The following is a 14,296-nucleotide window of genomic DNA, read 5'->3' on the forward strand; positions in this document are numbered from 1 at the left end:
CATAACACAGATAGGAGATAAGGACAATGTACATAATTGGGGATAAGGAAGGAAGCCAATGGTGATACATTACGCATGATAGGAAGATGTTACACAAAACATGATAGGGGATTAAGGATGATGTACATGATTGATGAGCATGGCATGAGGGTTGATGATGTACAAACACAAGTAGATTGGCTATACATGAATACATAGACAGAACGTACACAGATAGATGAGATTAATTCATCAATAAGTCCCAGGCACTTGGTAGGTACACTCCTTGGTCACGTTTGATTGCTGGTTTCTGTCTCCGGATCTCGATGGCCTCTTGCAGTTTTCTTTGGCGCCAGTTGTTGTTGGTAAATAGTATCCTAGTGTCCTCCCATCGAAATGAATGTCCAGGGTGCTTGAGAATGTGTTCAGAGATGGCCGATTTCTGGTCGAGTTTGCTGACGGAGGTCTGGTGTTCCTTCATTCTGGTGTTGATTGGTCTCAGCGTTTCTCCAATGTATAGGTCGCCACAGTTGCAAGGGATCTGGTAGATGCATCCTCTCGGGTTAGAGTGTTCACAGCTGGGTCCTTTACCGTTGGCTTTTAGGTAGGTCTTGATGGTCTTGCCACTGGAGAAGGTGACATCGATGCTGGCTTTGGTCTTGATGAGGCCAAGGTAGGGTATGGTTACTCTGACGGGTGATGGAGAAGGCTTGAGGCGGGGTTCTCGGTCCTTGAGGGTCTTGTTGGTGGTGGCTGTGACGAGCTGGGGAGGGTAACCGTTGAGTGTGGTGAATGTCTTTCTGAGGTGGTCCAGTTTATTGTTTAGGGTAACAGGATGGCAGGGGGCTTTGGCACGTCTGGTAAGGGTGGCGATGATAGCTTGCTTGATCTGAGGGTGGTGGCAGGAGTTGTAGTGGATGTACTGGTCGGTGTGCGTCGGCTTGCGGTATACTGAGGTTCTAAGTCCATCGTCTGTGGTGTGGAGAGATACATCAAGGAAGGGAGGGCAGGTGTTGGTTGGTCTCTGTCTCCATGGTGAACTTGATTCTTGGATGTTGGTCGTTGAGGTGGTTGAGCAGCTCGCTGGGGTCGTTGTCATTGGCGATGGTGGTGAAGGTGTCGTCGACTTTGCGGTACCAACAGAGGGACTGGAACGGAGCTGTGGAGAGGGCTACTTCCTCGAAGGAGGTCATGAAGATTTCTGTAATGAGAGGAGAAAGAGGTGAGCCCATGGGGAGACCGTGGATCTGCTTGTATATCTTACCATTAAATGTGAAGTAGGAGGTGTCAAAGCAGCTGCGGGCGAGGTTGATGATGCTGTCTATGGTGAGTTGAGTGTCCAAGTCATCTATCCTGTTGGCTAACTTGCTGTGAAGGATGTCCAGGGCTTCTTCTAATGGGATGTTGGTAAAGAGGTCCACGACGTCGTAGCTGACCATGGTGCCTGTGAGGTTGGATTCTTTCAGCTGGTTGACAAAGGATGAAGAGTCGCCGATGTAGGACTTGTAAATATATCCTATCATCTGTAATGTATTATCATTGGCTTCCATCATTGTTATCATAACTGTCGGCTTCCTATCAGTGCTTGTTTATACTATTTTTGAGCTTTCGTTAATGCATTCCACTTGTTACTTTGTTACTGTTTCATCTGCACATATAAATGTAGCTCTGTACCCCATTCTCAATCACCTGATGAAGGAGTAAGTATTAGCTCCGAAACGCTGTGTTCTCATATAAAGAAGTTGATATCCATACAAATCGTCATTCTAATCGAGTCTGGATCAGATAATCCAGTGATCAACATCATGAGCATCGTTCTGCGCAACTGGGAACCGATGACATCAACCAAGTCAGCGAACCTGACATCGCTTCTTACAATAAGGTTAGTCGCCTTTTGTGGCAAGCATTTGTTGCTAAAGACCTATTCTATCTCGGATCTTCACGGGCTGGAAACTAAAACTGCACATTAGATAATCAATCAGCGAAACTGTCCACAGTGATACTTGAAACACACACCTGTTTCATGAACCAGTTACGGTAATTACTCTAATCACTCCAGCAGAACAATAACCACCAAATAACACAAGACAGCAAAACCGCCCATTCCACAGAAATACACAGATAAATAATAAGCCGCTGACAATTAATAGATAGAGAAAATAGGGCCTAAACGCAAATCACTCTCATAAATTAAAATCATTTCGGTAAATACAGATACGCTTGGTAATGCAACCATCAGGAGGCAAACCAGAAGCAGGTCGACCACACCTAGCAGTCACGGGAACTGTTGACCCCTACTGACTATGTCTTATTTAAGAAGCGCATGCCGACTTCGGAGAAAACGACCTGAAGTCATTTTTATTGATTGTAAAAAGAAACTGAACTTTCTCAGCATGAAGATGATACAGACAGACCAAGACGTACAACCCCTGACCACGGGCGTTTGACATGTCTACGGAATGCCCATCCTTCAAAGACAAGGATGCCAATGTCCAAGGGCCTGTTTTTCAGAATACTCTCCTAAGCCTAAGATCTCGTAAGTTTCGTCGAAGAATTCCTACCTTCTATACTGTCACATTGACTTACGATAGTCGTGAGGCTACGACAGTTTTGTGAAAAGGGGCCCAGAAGGAGACTGCGTTCAGACAAATCCTTTAACTAAATACCATCAATAGAGGTGCGTGTAGCAGTGTGTGTTTATTATGTTCTAGTAGGGAGGGACTTCACATCTTACTTTTGTGCTGTAAGTTTGTAGTTTCTGATATCATGGGTGGTCCATCACAAACTATTCCTGTCAGTATGTTGTCTCCATAGTTCCGTCCAGTGACTCTTCTGTTGTGGCCATTATCATCACGAAACCCATCTACAAATACACCATTAGCCAAGTAGGAAATACAGGACAGGTGTTAATGCTTTCAAATTATAGGTACTAGTGACAACTTGAGTCCCGTGTGCTCTTGCGTTGTCATCGTGAAACTCAAAAGTACGTGCGTGTTGTTGTGGACATGGGCATTTGGTCGGTAGTTCTGTAATAAAAGTCGTAACCTTAATCAGTCTTCAAAAGCAGCTTCCACATGTACTCAAAACTAACAACCTGTCAACCGACGTGAATAAAAGGGTCATACTGCGTGAAATACAACAATCACGCGCAGTGAGACACTTGATAACATTAGCGATCGCATCGGAATGCACGTAAACGTACATTGCTAAACAGGAAAACACAAGTTAATCAAAGTCAGAGTCTGGTACGACTCACAAACCAGCAACGTGAGTACAGGCTTGATGCTCGACAATCCGTTTCAACAGCTGCAATAGCCATGGGCTGTAGTCACCAGTCATTACCCGACTTGTTGACACGTGCGCAATAGACGGGCAGGGGTAGAGATCGCTAAAGGTCCCCAGACGTTCAGCCAGAGGCAGTAGAACTGGATTATCTTTAGTGGCAAGTCACGCGTCACTTTGACGATTGCAAAGCACTGGTATGACGCGGAACGTCACGCATACAGTTTTGCAATGGTGCAACATGACAACGCTAAGGCTCACGCTCAATTTGTGTAATGTCAGTGTTGAAGTGATGGACTTGGCCTTCCAAGTTCAAACTGGTCTTCAGCAAACCATGTTTAGCGTAAGTGGCGACTAACAGGATCGGATTGTCAGACTCGCTGACTTGTTTACTCATCAATCCAAAACAGTGGAAGGTGAGTGCGAGTCTTTCGGTCAGTAGGTAAATCAGTCCCTGACCTTGAAAAAAACCTATGCAGTGACAGGTTCCCCTGCTTCTCAAAGAACGCTAGCGCTGTGTTGCTGTCTCGACCGCCCCTTGGTCCCAAGTGTGGTGATTTACCTTCAGTTGTTGGTGATCTATAGCCTATATGTATATCATGGATTGTCCAAATTGTGCTGTTAGTTTTAATTTCAAATGCTAGTTTTAAGCTCGAACTGCTATATTTTACCGTACTTTGACGACAGGTTTTATGATATATACATATTCTTTATAATGATGTTTGTTCTCATCACGATATGGCTGAAATATTGCCTATGTGACGTTAACTTATAACTCACTCACCGTTCTAACAGGTCCCATTCAATACTGATTTATCCTGTTCCAGTGGTTTTAACGGTGTGATGTATTACGATGGGGAAGGGAGTGGGAGGAGGTAATGGAACGTGATGCATTATGCTTCTAACGAAATAATGCAGCTGCCACATCATCTGTTGTATTACCCGAATGACAGCAGTGTAATACAAACCTACTTCATAAAAATGCACACACAACTTCCACTGGGGGATTCAATTTAACAAGTGTCAAGCTTATAGTTTGGTTCAGTATCTATGGGTATATATTACAGTACAGGAAGTATTTTTTTCCAATTGCTGTTCGGGATCGTGTTGTGAGGCTCGCTGATTTGGTTGACACATGTCATGCCCAATTGCGTAGATCGATGCTCATTCTGTTGATCACTAGATTATCTGATCCAGACTTGTGACCATGGAGCTGAAATATTGCTAAACTAAACTCACTCCTATTGTTGTTGCTGATTTTAAAGTTCCTTTATTCTTGGTTCATTGTGTTTGCTGATCAAGCGGAAAGTCATCGCCACCTATCTGTGACTGAACATACTTAACGCGGAAACACCCACCGTTCTCACAGAGGAATAATGTATGGCATCCTGGTTTGCTACATTTGAAAAGAGTATTCTTATAGTTACACATTTAGCACAAGACACCAACGATACAAAAGTATTTTTCACAAACTCGTATACAAATACAATAAACATTCACATCCTTTTGCAAACACCTTGTGTCATCACTGATTTTCAGTGGTCTGGTCCTTTCGTACTAATTTCAGAGTTAAACCTGCTATATTTTAATGACCTTACAAAGTTCTTTGATAGATGTGCTAGGACGTACTCATGTCTGCGGGGTGAGCACAAACACCTCTGACATGGTCCTTTAACCGCATTGCTAGCAAATAAGGAAGAAAATATATTCAACTTCTGATCATCTGTTCATATATTGAACTGATCAACGACAATTACACTTTTTGGATTGGACAAATAACAGTAAAATATGTACATTGTGTCTATTCATCTATTTATCTTGAATAGATTATCAGTCTTGGACCACAGAATCCTCTATTAAAAAGCATTGCAACAAAAAGGCTACCCTCGGGGAAGGAAATACCACGTGTGTAGAATGAAGAATCAGTTTAATAATGTAGATGTTTTATGTCCGAATACCACCTCCCAGAAGCCTCAGACGTATATTGTGCGTGTATACATAACTAACCTGATAATGCTAATTAAGGAACAGTAACAATGGCTCAACTATCGATTCTCTGATCCCTAACGACAACCTTTCAATATGCTTACATTTTGTGCACAAGGTGTGAAACCCACAGGTGCGAGCTCTACTGGCAGGAAAATGACAATAGCTTGTGCAACCTTAAGACTTTACTCAATATCTTATAAATAACCGTGGAATGTTTTGGGTCGTAATACCATGGCGAGGGGTTCGAACCCAGGTCACTGCATTGACTCTTCAGTTAAACCACCTAACCTGACCGTTACTGTATGCCCATCCCAGATGCTGAGGCAGCACCTGTAGTAATGGTGGGTAGTAACTTGCGGTATCGGTGTGTCTACTGATCTGATAATTTTCATCTGCAGGCAATGATGGACATAAATATCCAAAAGTATACAACATAATTTTATGTTATATTTAGGATTAGACTTTCTCAAGTAAAGTGAAGATTCTAGTACCTTTCTCAGTTGATCCTCATCCGAGATTCGATTCCCCCCACTCTCGGTCGGACTAAGGCACTGACAACATGTATTTTGTGTACCGTAACGTGTTATTTGGCAAGGCCCCTACTGCCGAAACTATTGATCCAAATGGTGTGCTTGAATCAATATCTTTGTTTATGCTCTTATTGTATGTTATTGAACCGACTGCCCTAATGTACAGCTGCGATCCAGTGACGGATAGTAAGATGTGCAAAGAATTGTGCTTCCTGGATGCGTTGGGTACAGTCGATTCTGGTTCGTTCAGTTCCGTTGTTTGTCAGAGCCCTACATCATTCAGCCCTAAATCATGTTTATTGGGCCCATTATATTCAAATAATACGTTCGTTCGCAGGTTCGACTGGTTATGTGTGCCACTGAATCTGCAAAAACTAGCATCTCCTATTCAAACAAAATGACGCACGGTGATGTCTCTTGAATCCTGCCCATTGATGTGCGCTTCCCATTAGTAATGATTGTACTGTGCTTGAGGTAACATCAAGTCCTTAATGTCCGCTGTTCCACCACACAGGTCGACGAGCAGTATTTAATCGTTGTTATGATCACTGTGCCTTTGGTGTGAGCTAATGACAGTGAAGTTCAAAGCTTTCCCCCTTTAATCGATAAGGTTCCATGCTAAAAGGAAAAACTGCATTCATGTTATTGTGAAGCGCTGGATAGCTGCAAGCACTTACTGGATGCTTGCTTGCTAATTACTGAGTACATTGTTGTTAGGGTATGTTTTGAGTTTGTTTCATCGAGTATCTGAAAGTTTTGAGCCACCAGTACCATATAAAACAGACCAAAACGTTGATGCAATACTAGCAAACATAAGCTGGAACCCCCAAAATAAAGGACGTTGTCTTCGTGCAGTAAAGAGGGTCGACCATAAAAGCCGGGCATAGCTTGTACGAATGGTACTACTATATGAGCCACAATCTCGTCCCAGTTACGCTGTAATTACCGCTGACCACGTGCAGTGGAGTACGTCCAGTAGGAGCCCAAACCATGACTGACCCCCGATATGCGCTGCCACAGTTGCACCTGCGATTCGCTCTCCATTGCGACGATAAATCCTCTACAGACCATAATGGAAGGACAAATTAATTCTGCTTTAATTTGTACAAAACACTGACGTTGATTCCGGCGGCCAACTCTACTTCATCTCAAACGCGCCTGTCCCTTAAAGAACAACTAAGCTCAATTTTTGGTACTCTTTTTACCACAGAAAAAAATGTGGTTAATTAATACCAAGCGCTTAAAAGTTGCTAAAAAGCCGCCTGCTTCTCTCTCGCCCGCAAACGAAACCACAGACGGGTTACGTAACTGTCGCCAGAGCCCTGCAGTGATGTCATAGAAGGAACGATTTTCAGGTAGTTGTATAGAAAATGTGTAGGAAGCTCGTCATTTTGCTGATTTCTCAACGTCACCAAAGACATGCCGAATTGTTGTGTTGCCGTCAATTGCTCCTTGGGGTCGGGTGATGCTGTCACTATGCACAGATTTCCACCGGACTCCGTGGTTTATGCTAAAATTGGTTGTTTGTGTGTGCGAAGCGAGTGTTGTGGAAGCCTGTGGTATATACTAAATCGGATGCTTCGCCCCCTACCACGATTCCAGGATAGAAAATGGAGTTCAAGTTTCATCGAGTTTATAAATAAAGACTGCTTACTACACATTACTGACCAAAAGCATTTTGCATGAATATAGCGTTTTCTTCCTCAAGAGGCGAAGCTGTGGTCGAAGTGCCAGTATTATCCTAAGTAATCTTATATCGACCCCCGCCTCGATTCCAAGAGTGAAATTGTTATGTTATAAGCGATGTCATGTAAAATCCTATTGTCCATCATTAAAATACGTATTTTACTACCAGTGAAAAGTAATTTTGATTTTGTAAGTCAGTGAAAAGAAACTTAAATAGCATTTATCTTCAGACAAGGCGCCGCTATTTTTGAAAATGGTGAAGTCACGGGCTTAAAGTCCATTAGAATTATTGAGGTTATGGTTTGTTTTCATCAAGTTAAAAAACCCAAACTACTTTTAACTAGTAGTTAAATGTGTATTTGAATCATGGCCAAAAGGATTTTGCATGACACAACTTGTAACATGACGACTTCTTCCACGGAAGCAAGGTGGGGGTCGAAGTGGCATTAATATTGCAAGTAATATTATATTGCCCTCCACCTCGCTTCCAAGAGTAAAATTGTTTTGTTATAAGCAATGTCATGCAAAATCCTATTGTCCATCAAAAAAATACATATTTTACTACCAGTAAAAAGTAATGTGATTTTGTAAGTCGGTGAAAACAAACTTAAATAGCATTCATTCTCAGACAGGGTTCCCCATTTTTGAAAATGGTGAAGTCACGGACTCAAGTCCACTTAAATTAATGAGATTATGGTTTGTTATCATCAAGTTAGAAAATCAAAACTAATTTCTTCTAGTAGTTAAACATGTATTTGAATCATGACCAAAAGTAGTTTGCATGACACAACTTGTAACATAAGCGAGGGCGGGGTCGAAGTGAAAAAACTGCGCGATAACTTTCTACACTTGCTAAATTTACTTGATTTGTAAACGTTCACTCACCAGTATGTAGACACTTGTCAATATGCGTCTTTATATTTGGTCTCATAATCCTAATTACTTTATAATCATACGTGTATGAAACTTAATAAAAAGAAGCGATCTGCGAATGTATAACAGGAATATAATATCTAGATATTTTATAGTTTCCCTGTATGAATCATAATTCGCACGCACGCCCGCACGCCCGCACGCCCGCACGCCCTAGTGTATGTCGTCTGTATTATTATACTTCACGACGAAAACAATGATTCTGTTGAAAGCTGCGACAACTTAATGAAAATAAAATGCAAAAATTAAAATTAAAACAAATTAAAGTTCTAGGAGCAATGTCAGGCTCTTACCATGTTCGAGAAATGTATCCATCAATATCCACAAAAGGAGTGATATATAATTCATCTGCAGATTTCCCAAGTGATGTGTCTTTCAAGAATCTAATATCCGAAATGTATCGTTTCAGGTTTCACGTTACGACATCATTCGCAGTATGATGGCAGGATAACAGAGCGCGAATATGAACTGATGAAATTGAGAAGCAGGGGCGAGAGCATTGCACTATCGGTATAGATCATGCTGTATCAAATATTACTTATGTCCAAGCAATAATATACTAACCTCAATATGGCAAGGCATTACGTCATCAAGGAGGACATTTTTTCCAGACGTCCATATTTTAGCAAATATGTCTACACGTGTGACCAGATATGGCTCAGTTAAGCGTTTCAGTAACTGGTAATGTATATTATCATCATCCGTTGCTGTGTCATGAGCTTGCTCAAGAGCAGTATGTAGCTCATGTAATGAAAAGACTAATAGTATATTACAATCTTCACCGTTATTTGATTCAAAATTAAGTTTTGTCTTTTCCTGTTGTTTCTGATATCTCTCTCTCAGGGGCATAATTTTTGGCAAGTTTCGCCAATTTTATTTGCAATTTTACTTTTATCCGTAATTAAATTCTCACCATCTTTAAGATGGTGAACAGCCGATTTTGAGCATTTGCCTTTTATTCTCTGAATCATGTTCCACACTTTCGACATAGGAGTCCGTGAATTAATTTTGGAGACATAGTTCCTCCAAGATTGCCGTTTGTTTTGCTAGAATGTACGACGTGTCTCTGCATTTAGTATTTTAAATTTACTTAAGTTATGGACAGTCGGGTGATGACGAAAATATTTCTCTGCCCTTGTCTATGCTTTCCTTGCATTTTTGCAGTCTGCATTAAACCATGGCTTCCGTAGATGTGGAGCTGTAGAGGACCTTGGTATACACTCATCAGCAATTATATTTAAGGCGCCAGAAAACACCTGAATAGGATCGGTAATATCCAAGAAACATTCAGGTCTTAGTCTAGACGTGCATAAGGTTTGAAATAAGGACCAATCTGCTTTGGAAAAAATCTATCGTGTGTGAGATGGAGAATCAGTTGGAGAAGTTTCTGACAGTATCGTCGGAAAGTGATCACTTCCACAAAGGTCACTGTGGACAGACCATTCAAAGTACAGTAGAGTCTGCAAGAGACAAATCTAGAGAAGAGTAGGTACCCGTTGCAGGATGCAGATAAGTCCTCGAACCATCATTGTACAAAAATAAATCATTATTGGAAATAAACTCTTCCAGTGTTTTACCTTTAGTATTAGTATTTGTACCACCCCAAAATGGTTTATAGTCATTAAGATCACCCATTATAGTGCAAGGTTTCGGAAGTTGATCATAGAGACCTTAAAGATTAGATAGGTGAACTGTGAAAGAAGGTGGAATATACAGCGAGCATATTGTAAAGGCAATATGAACAGTGAGTCTCACTGCAACGGCTTGAAGATTAGTTTTAAGTGTTGATGGGATATGAATAACATTCTGGTTAACAAGGATTGAAGATCCACCAGTGGCCCTGTCACCTGGAGATGAGAAAGAATTATATGCATCGAAATGACGTAGATTATAATTATCTGTCTGTTTCAAACACGTTTCATGCAGACAGAATACTGATGGTGCCAGGTCTTGAACTAAAACCTGTAATTCTTTAAAATTTGTCATTAATCCTCTACAGATTCACTGTACTATATTTCTGGAGAACATTACCTTTTGGGTGGGTTGATTGGGGATATATTCCGCACTTTCTTTGAGGGCAACAAGCTATGTGCCCTGGGATGGGTGTTATCATACACTTCCATTTCTTCCATTGAGCCATGTCTATTATATTATTTTCTCTTATTATCTGACACCTCCTGGTTTAGTAGTCTCTGTTTTTTTTGCTTTGGATTTGGATTTGGATTTGACATTTTGTTTTTCATTTCCTTCAGCTTGAGATCGAGACTGACGAGTAGTAGCTGACTGGATCTGCTGGATAGTACGTAGTGTCTGAGGAGATTGCTCAGGAGAGATACGTTCTGGATGCTCCGTTTTCACCCATGTCAAATCTGTCTGACAGGAGTGTGATGAAGTGATTACGGGTGTAGAAGTGCCTTTTGAAGCCGTTTCGGGTGTTTTGGTGATAGAGGCGTTTCTGTCTGTTCGGAGGACTGTACATTTTTTTTCCTCAGCAAACCTGATGTTCTGGGAACATTTGATCCTGTTTATGTCCATGTTCTTTTTCTAAACTGGACATTTTTTCGAAAAGGACGAATGACTTCTGTGATAGTTGGTACATTTTTAATAGTTGCTGTCACAATCTTCTGTTACATTCTCAGCACAGTGAGCACTTGTAACAGACAATCTGCAATTAGAAACGCCATATCCGTATTTTTGGTACTTGAAGGAGCGCAGAGGATTTGGAATGTATATATCAACATTCAGATTGCAGTAACCAGCCTTGATTGACTTAGGAGGATTTGGAGTCGACCATGAAAAGAGGTAAGTACTTGTTTAATCAGTCTCATTATTTCTTCGGGTGGTAAGCTTTTTGACATGTGTTACTCCTTGGTCTTTCAGCTCCGAAACTATATCGTGCTCAGTCATGTCTGAAAGGAGGTGGTCACGGTCTCGGACAATACCTTTGCTAGTGTTCAATGTTCTGTGAGCTGAACCCAGAACCGGGACTCCAATAAACACATCAGTTGATAAGAAGTTTATCGCTTGTTGTTTCCTGTTACATTCAATTAACAGTGTACCATTTCTCAAGTGCCTGATGTTTTTGACTTCTGCTATCCCAGAGATACCTTTAGAAATGGCAAAGGAATTGAGTTTGATGGGAGTCTTATCGAGAGTCTCAATAACTAAACTCCGTGGCCAATAATCAACACGTACAGAAGGTCGTTCCTGATCATCATCTTCAAGTGGACGTTTTGGGGTTTGGGGGTTGGTATTCCATGGTCGGGATTTAATGGTTCACCACCCGAGCTCCCCACCCACCACGGAGTGTCATAAAGACAGTGCTCATCACAAATTGGTCTCCGAATTGTAGCACTAGGGATACCCGTATGGTATACTGGAGCAGAAAAATTAAAATTAATGATTGTAGCAGACTGGCCCATGAGCCACTGCCTTCTGGGTATAGGACTGTAGGCAAAATACAAAAGTGAAATAATTTCAAATTCAAATAAAAAACATTTTCTGAAGTGTCTGAAATTGTGTATCAAAATATGCATGCACAGGGCTTGGCATGACCAGCCGATTGGTTGAGCCGGGCCCATTCAACCATCCGTCTAGGTGGAGTCAGTCCTGCTCCCATGCCCTCAACCATCAGGATCCTCTCCTCCACCGACAAAGGGCGGCAAACGGGTTGGTGGACCAAATATCCCCCCGGGCCCACAACGGGGGTGAACGGCTCTTAGCGTTACCCAGCACCCACCACCAGGAGGTGGCCGTTCACGGGTGCCGTTACGAGATGTAAGTTATTGACAAACCCGTTAAAAATGTATGAGTATTCCATGCCATAATGTTTGTCACACAATGACGTCAATCCTAATTCTGCAACGAAAGTTTATTATCTGCAAAAAGCCGCTTTTATATTCCAACGTAAAGAAGCAGATAATTTACACTCTCAAAGAAAGAGTAATGTACATAATGTACGTATATTGCTATTGTACAGACAAAACGAACGGGCAGGATATGGAAACTCGTTGCCGTTCATACATACCAGAGTCCAGCTCTACTCAGTCTGTGAATGTATTATTCACACACTACGTACACAATCAATCATTGTTTGGTTGTTGTCACCTGTGACAATGTAATCTAACTCAACATCAGACTTCGTCACACATCCGTGGCAAGCTGAGTACTGCGAGCAGATTTAGAGTAATTGCCAGGAAGCACCACTATAGTGTTCAGGTAAGAGATGTTACCGCGAGAGTGGATGGCAATTGTTATGATAGAATAGTAGAACATATTGTGTCTTGTTTCAACTCGCTGTAAGTGCAGGTAGGAAGATCCCGTTCTTACATGGGATACAAATACGTAGGCAGAAGACTGTCTTGTTTTCAACATTGTCATAGTGGCGACATACAATGGCTACCACGTTTTACTAAGAGGTAAGGAAAATTTTATATGATATGTTATCATATGTCCAGTTCCTATTTTGGAAACTATGAAACAAGTCATGTTATAGAAGATTTATACCTGCATATGATTATAACTAGATATGCCTTGTTATCACTTTGCACTGTGTGACCCGTGACCCCCACTCTTAAAAAAGGCCTTCCATATGTAGGGTCGAATGCTGGGTAGTGGAGATGGGGAAATAAAGCAGGAAGTGGAAAGGTTAGGGTGAAATTCTCGTCAGAGAAAAAGAAATCGGAGTGGGGGTGGAGGAGTGGTGTTGGGAGGACAAGGCTGTCACATTGCAATCTAAATCACCTTGCATGTATACAGTTGCATGTATCCGGGTTAGCGTTGTTAGTCTGGTCAAAATAGATTATTGACAGACCACTGCGATATAGATCGGCGTCAACGGCGAAACGAACAAACATCTACACATGACAAGAGGGGCCTTGTAGCAATGTACTGTAACTCTCCTTACATCTATACTGGGCAAGATGTGCTTTGTCATGACATTGTAATGAAAAGTGGCCCTTGAAGAACTGAGATGTTTTCATTATACCGTCTTAACCGATTGTTATGTTTTCATAATTTGAGAATGAAACTTAAAGGCAGCTTCGGGATATTTTATCTGGCATTACACTGGTATATATTTAGTTCTTAAATCAGCATAAAATGGACAAATATGTAAACAGGATTTCTTTTTCAAAGGCTGAATGACATAGAGGGCATAGTCGTAAACATTTCTCTGTTGACACTCTTCTACGATTCCTTTGAATGAGGCTCTTTAAGAACCTATATAGATCATAACGTGAGCTTGTTTCAGGAAACATGTAAAATGCTACTCTTGAGGATACATGTTGAGTCATTGTCCTCGAAGTTCGTTAAGAAATAGGGGAACATTGCCAACTGTTTGATTTAACCAGACAAACCATAAACCTTGAGAAAATAGAAGGTGACGTCCATGTTGTTTTATCAATATTATCTACATTGATAAGCATGTCATAAGATAAGTTTGGAGTTCGTTGTTCGTGCATTTCGAGAATCTTAAATCAATACTTTAAGCATCTTATTCGTGGCTTGATAAAAATTGGTTATCTACCACACATGCCATATATCATGCAATTTGGCTTTGATTTACCAACGGATAAAAATCTTTTACAAGCTAAAAGATGCAATCTTTCAACACACTCATGTTTTTGGAACCCCCAAATTCAGGAGCTATTTCTCACATTTTGCAACTGGACCTTCTCTTCTATGAATGACAACACGTGCCATTCAATGACTCAACACTTGTTTTGTTAAACGTAACTCAAAGTTTCCAGTCATGTGTATAATTTTCTACTGTGTTGATTTTGTAAACCAACAATAGTATCTGATACTAGGATAACATCATCGGCAAATAGCAAAATCAATATTCCAATCATGTCGGGAAACATATTTACCGCAATGTGTTATTTCAAAATACTGTT

At 41.1% G+C, this 14,296-nt stretch overlaps 1 protein-coding gene across 1 annotated transcript in view; it reads left to right on the forward strand.

Moving 5' to 3' along the window:
* Positions 1–12,632: 12,632 nt before the first annotated feature.
* LOC137274603 (fibropellin-1-like) overlaps positions 12,633–14,296 on the forward strand; it is a 68,592-nt gene continuing 66,928 nt past the window's right edge. The window contains exon 1 of the mRNA XM_067807883.1: positions 12,633–12,817. The gene's annotated coding sequence lies outside the window, so the exon portion shown is untranslated. The remainder of the gene's footprint in view (positions 12,818–14,296) is intronic.

The sequence above is a fragment of the Haliotis asinina genome, chromosome 2 (assembly GCF_037392515.1).
Source record: "Haliotis asinina isolate JCU_RB_2024 chromosome 2, JCU_Hal_asi_v2, whole genome shotgun sequence".
In the NCBI taxonomy this organism is placed as follows: domain Eukaryota; kingdom Metazoa; phylum Mollusca; class Gastropoda; order Lepetellida; family Haliotidae; genus Haliotis; species Haliotis asinina.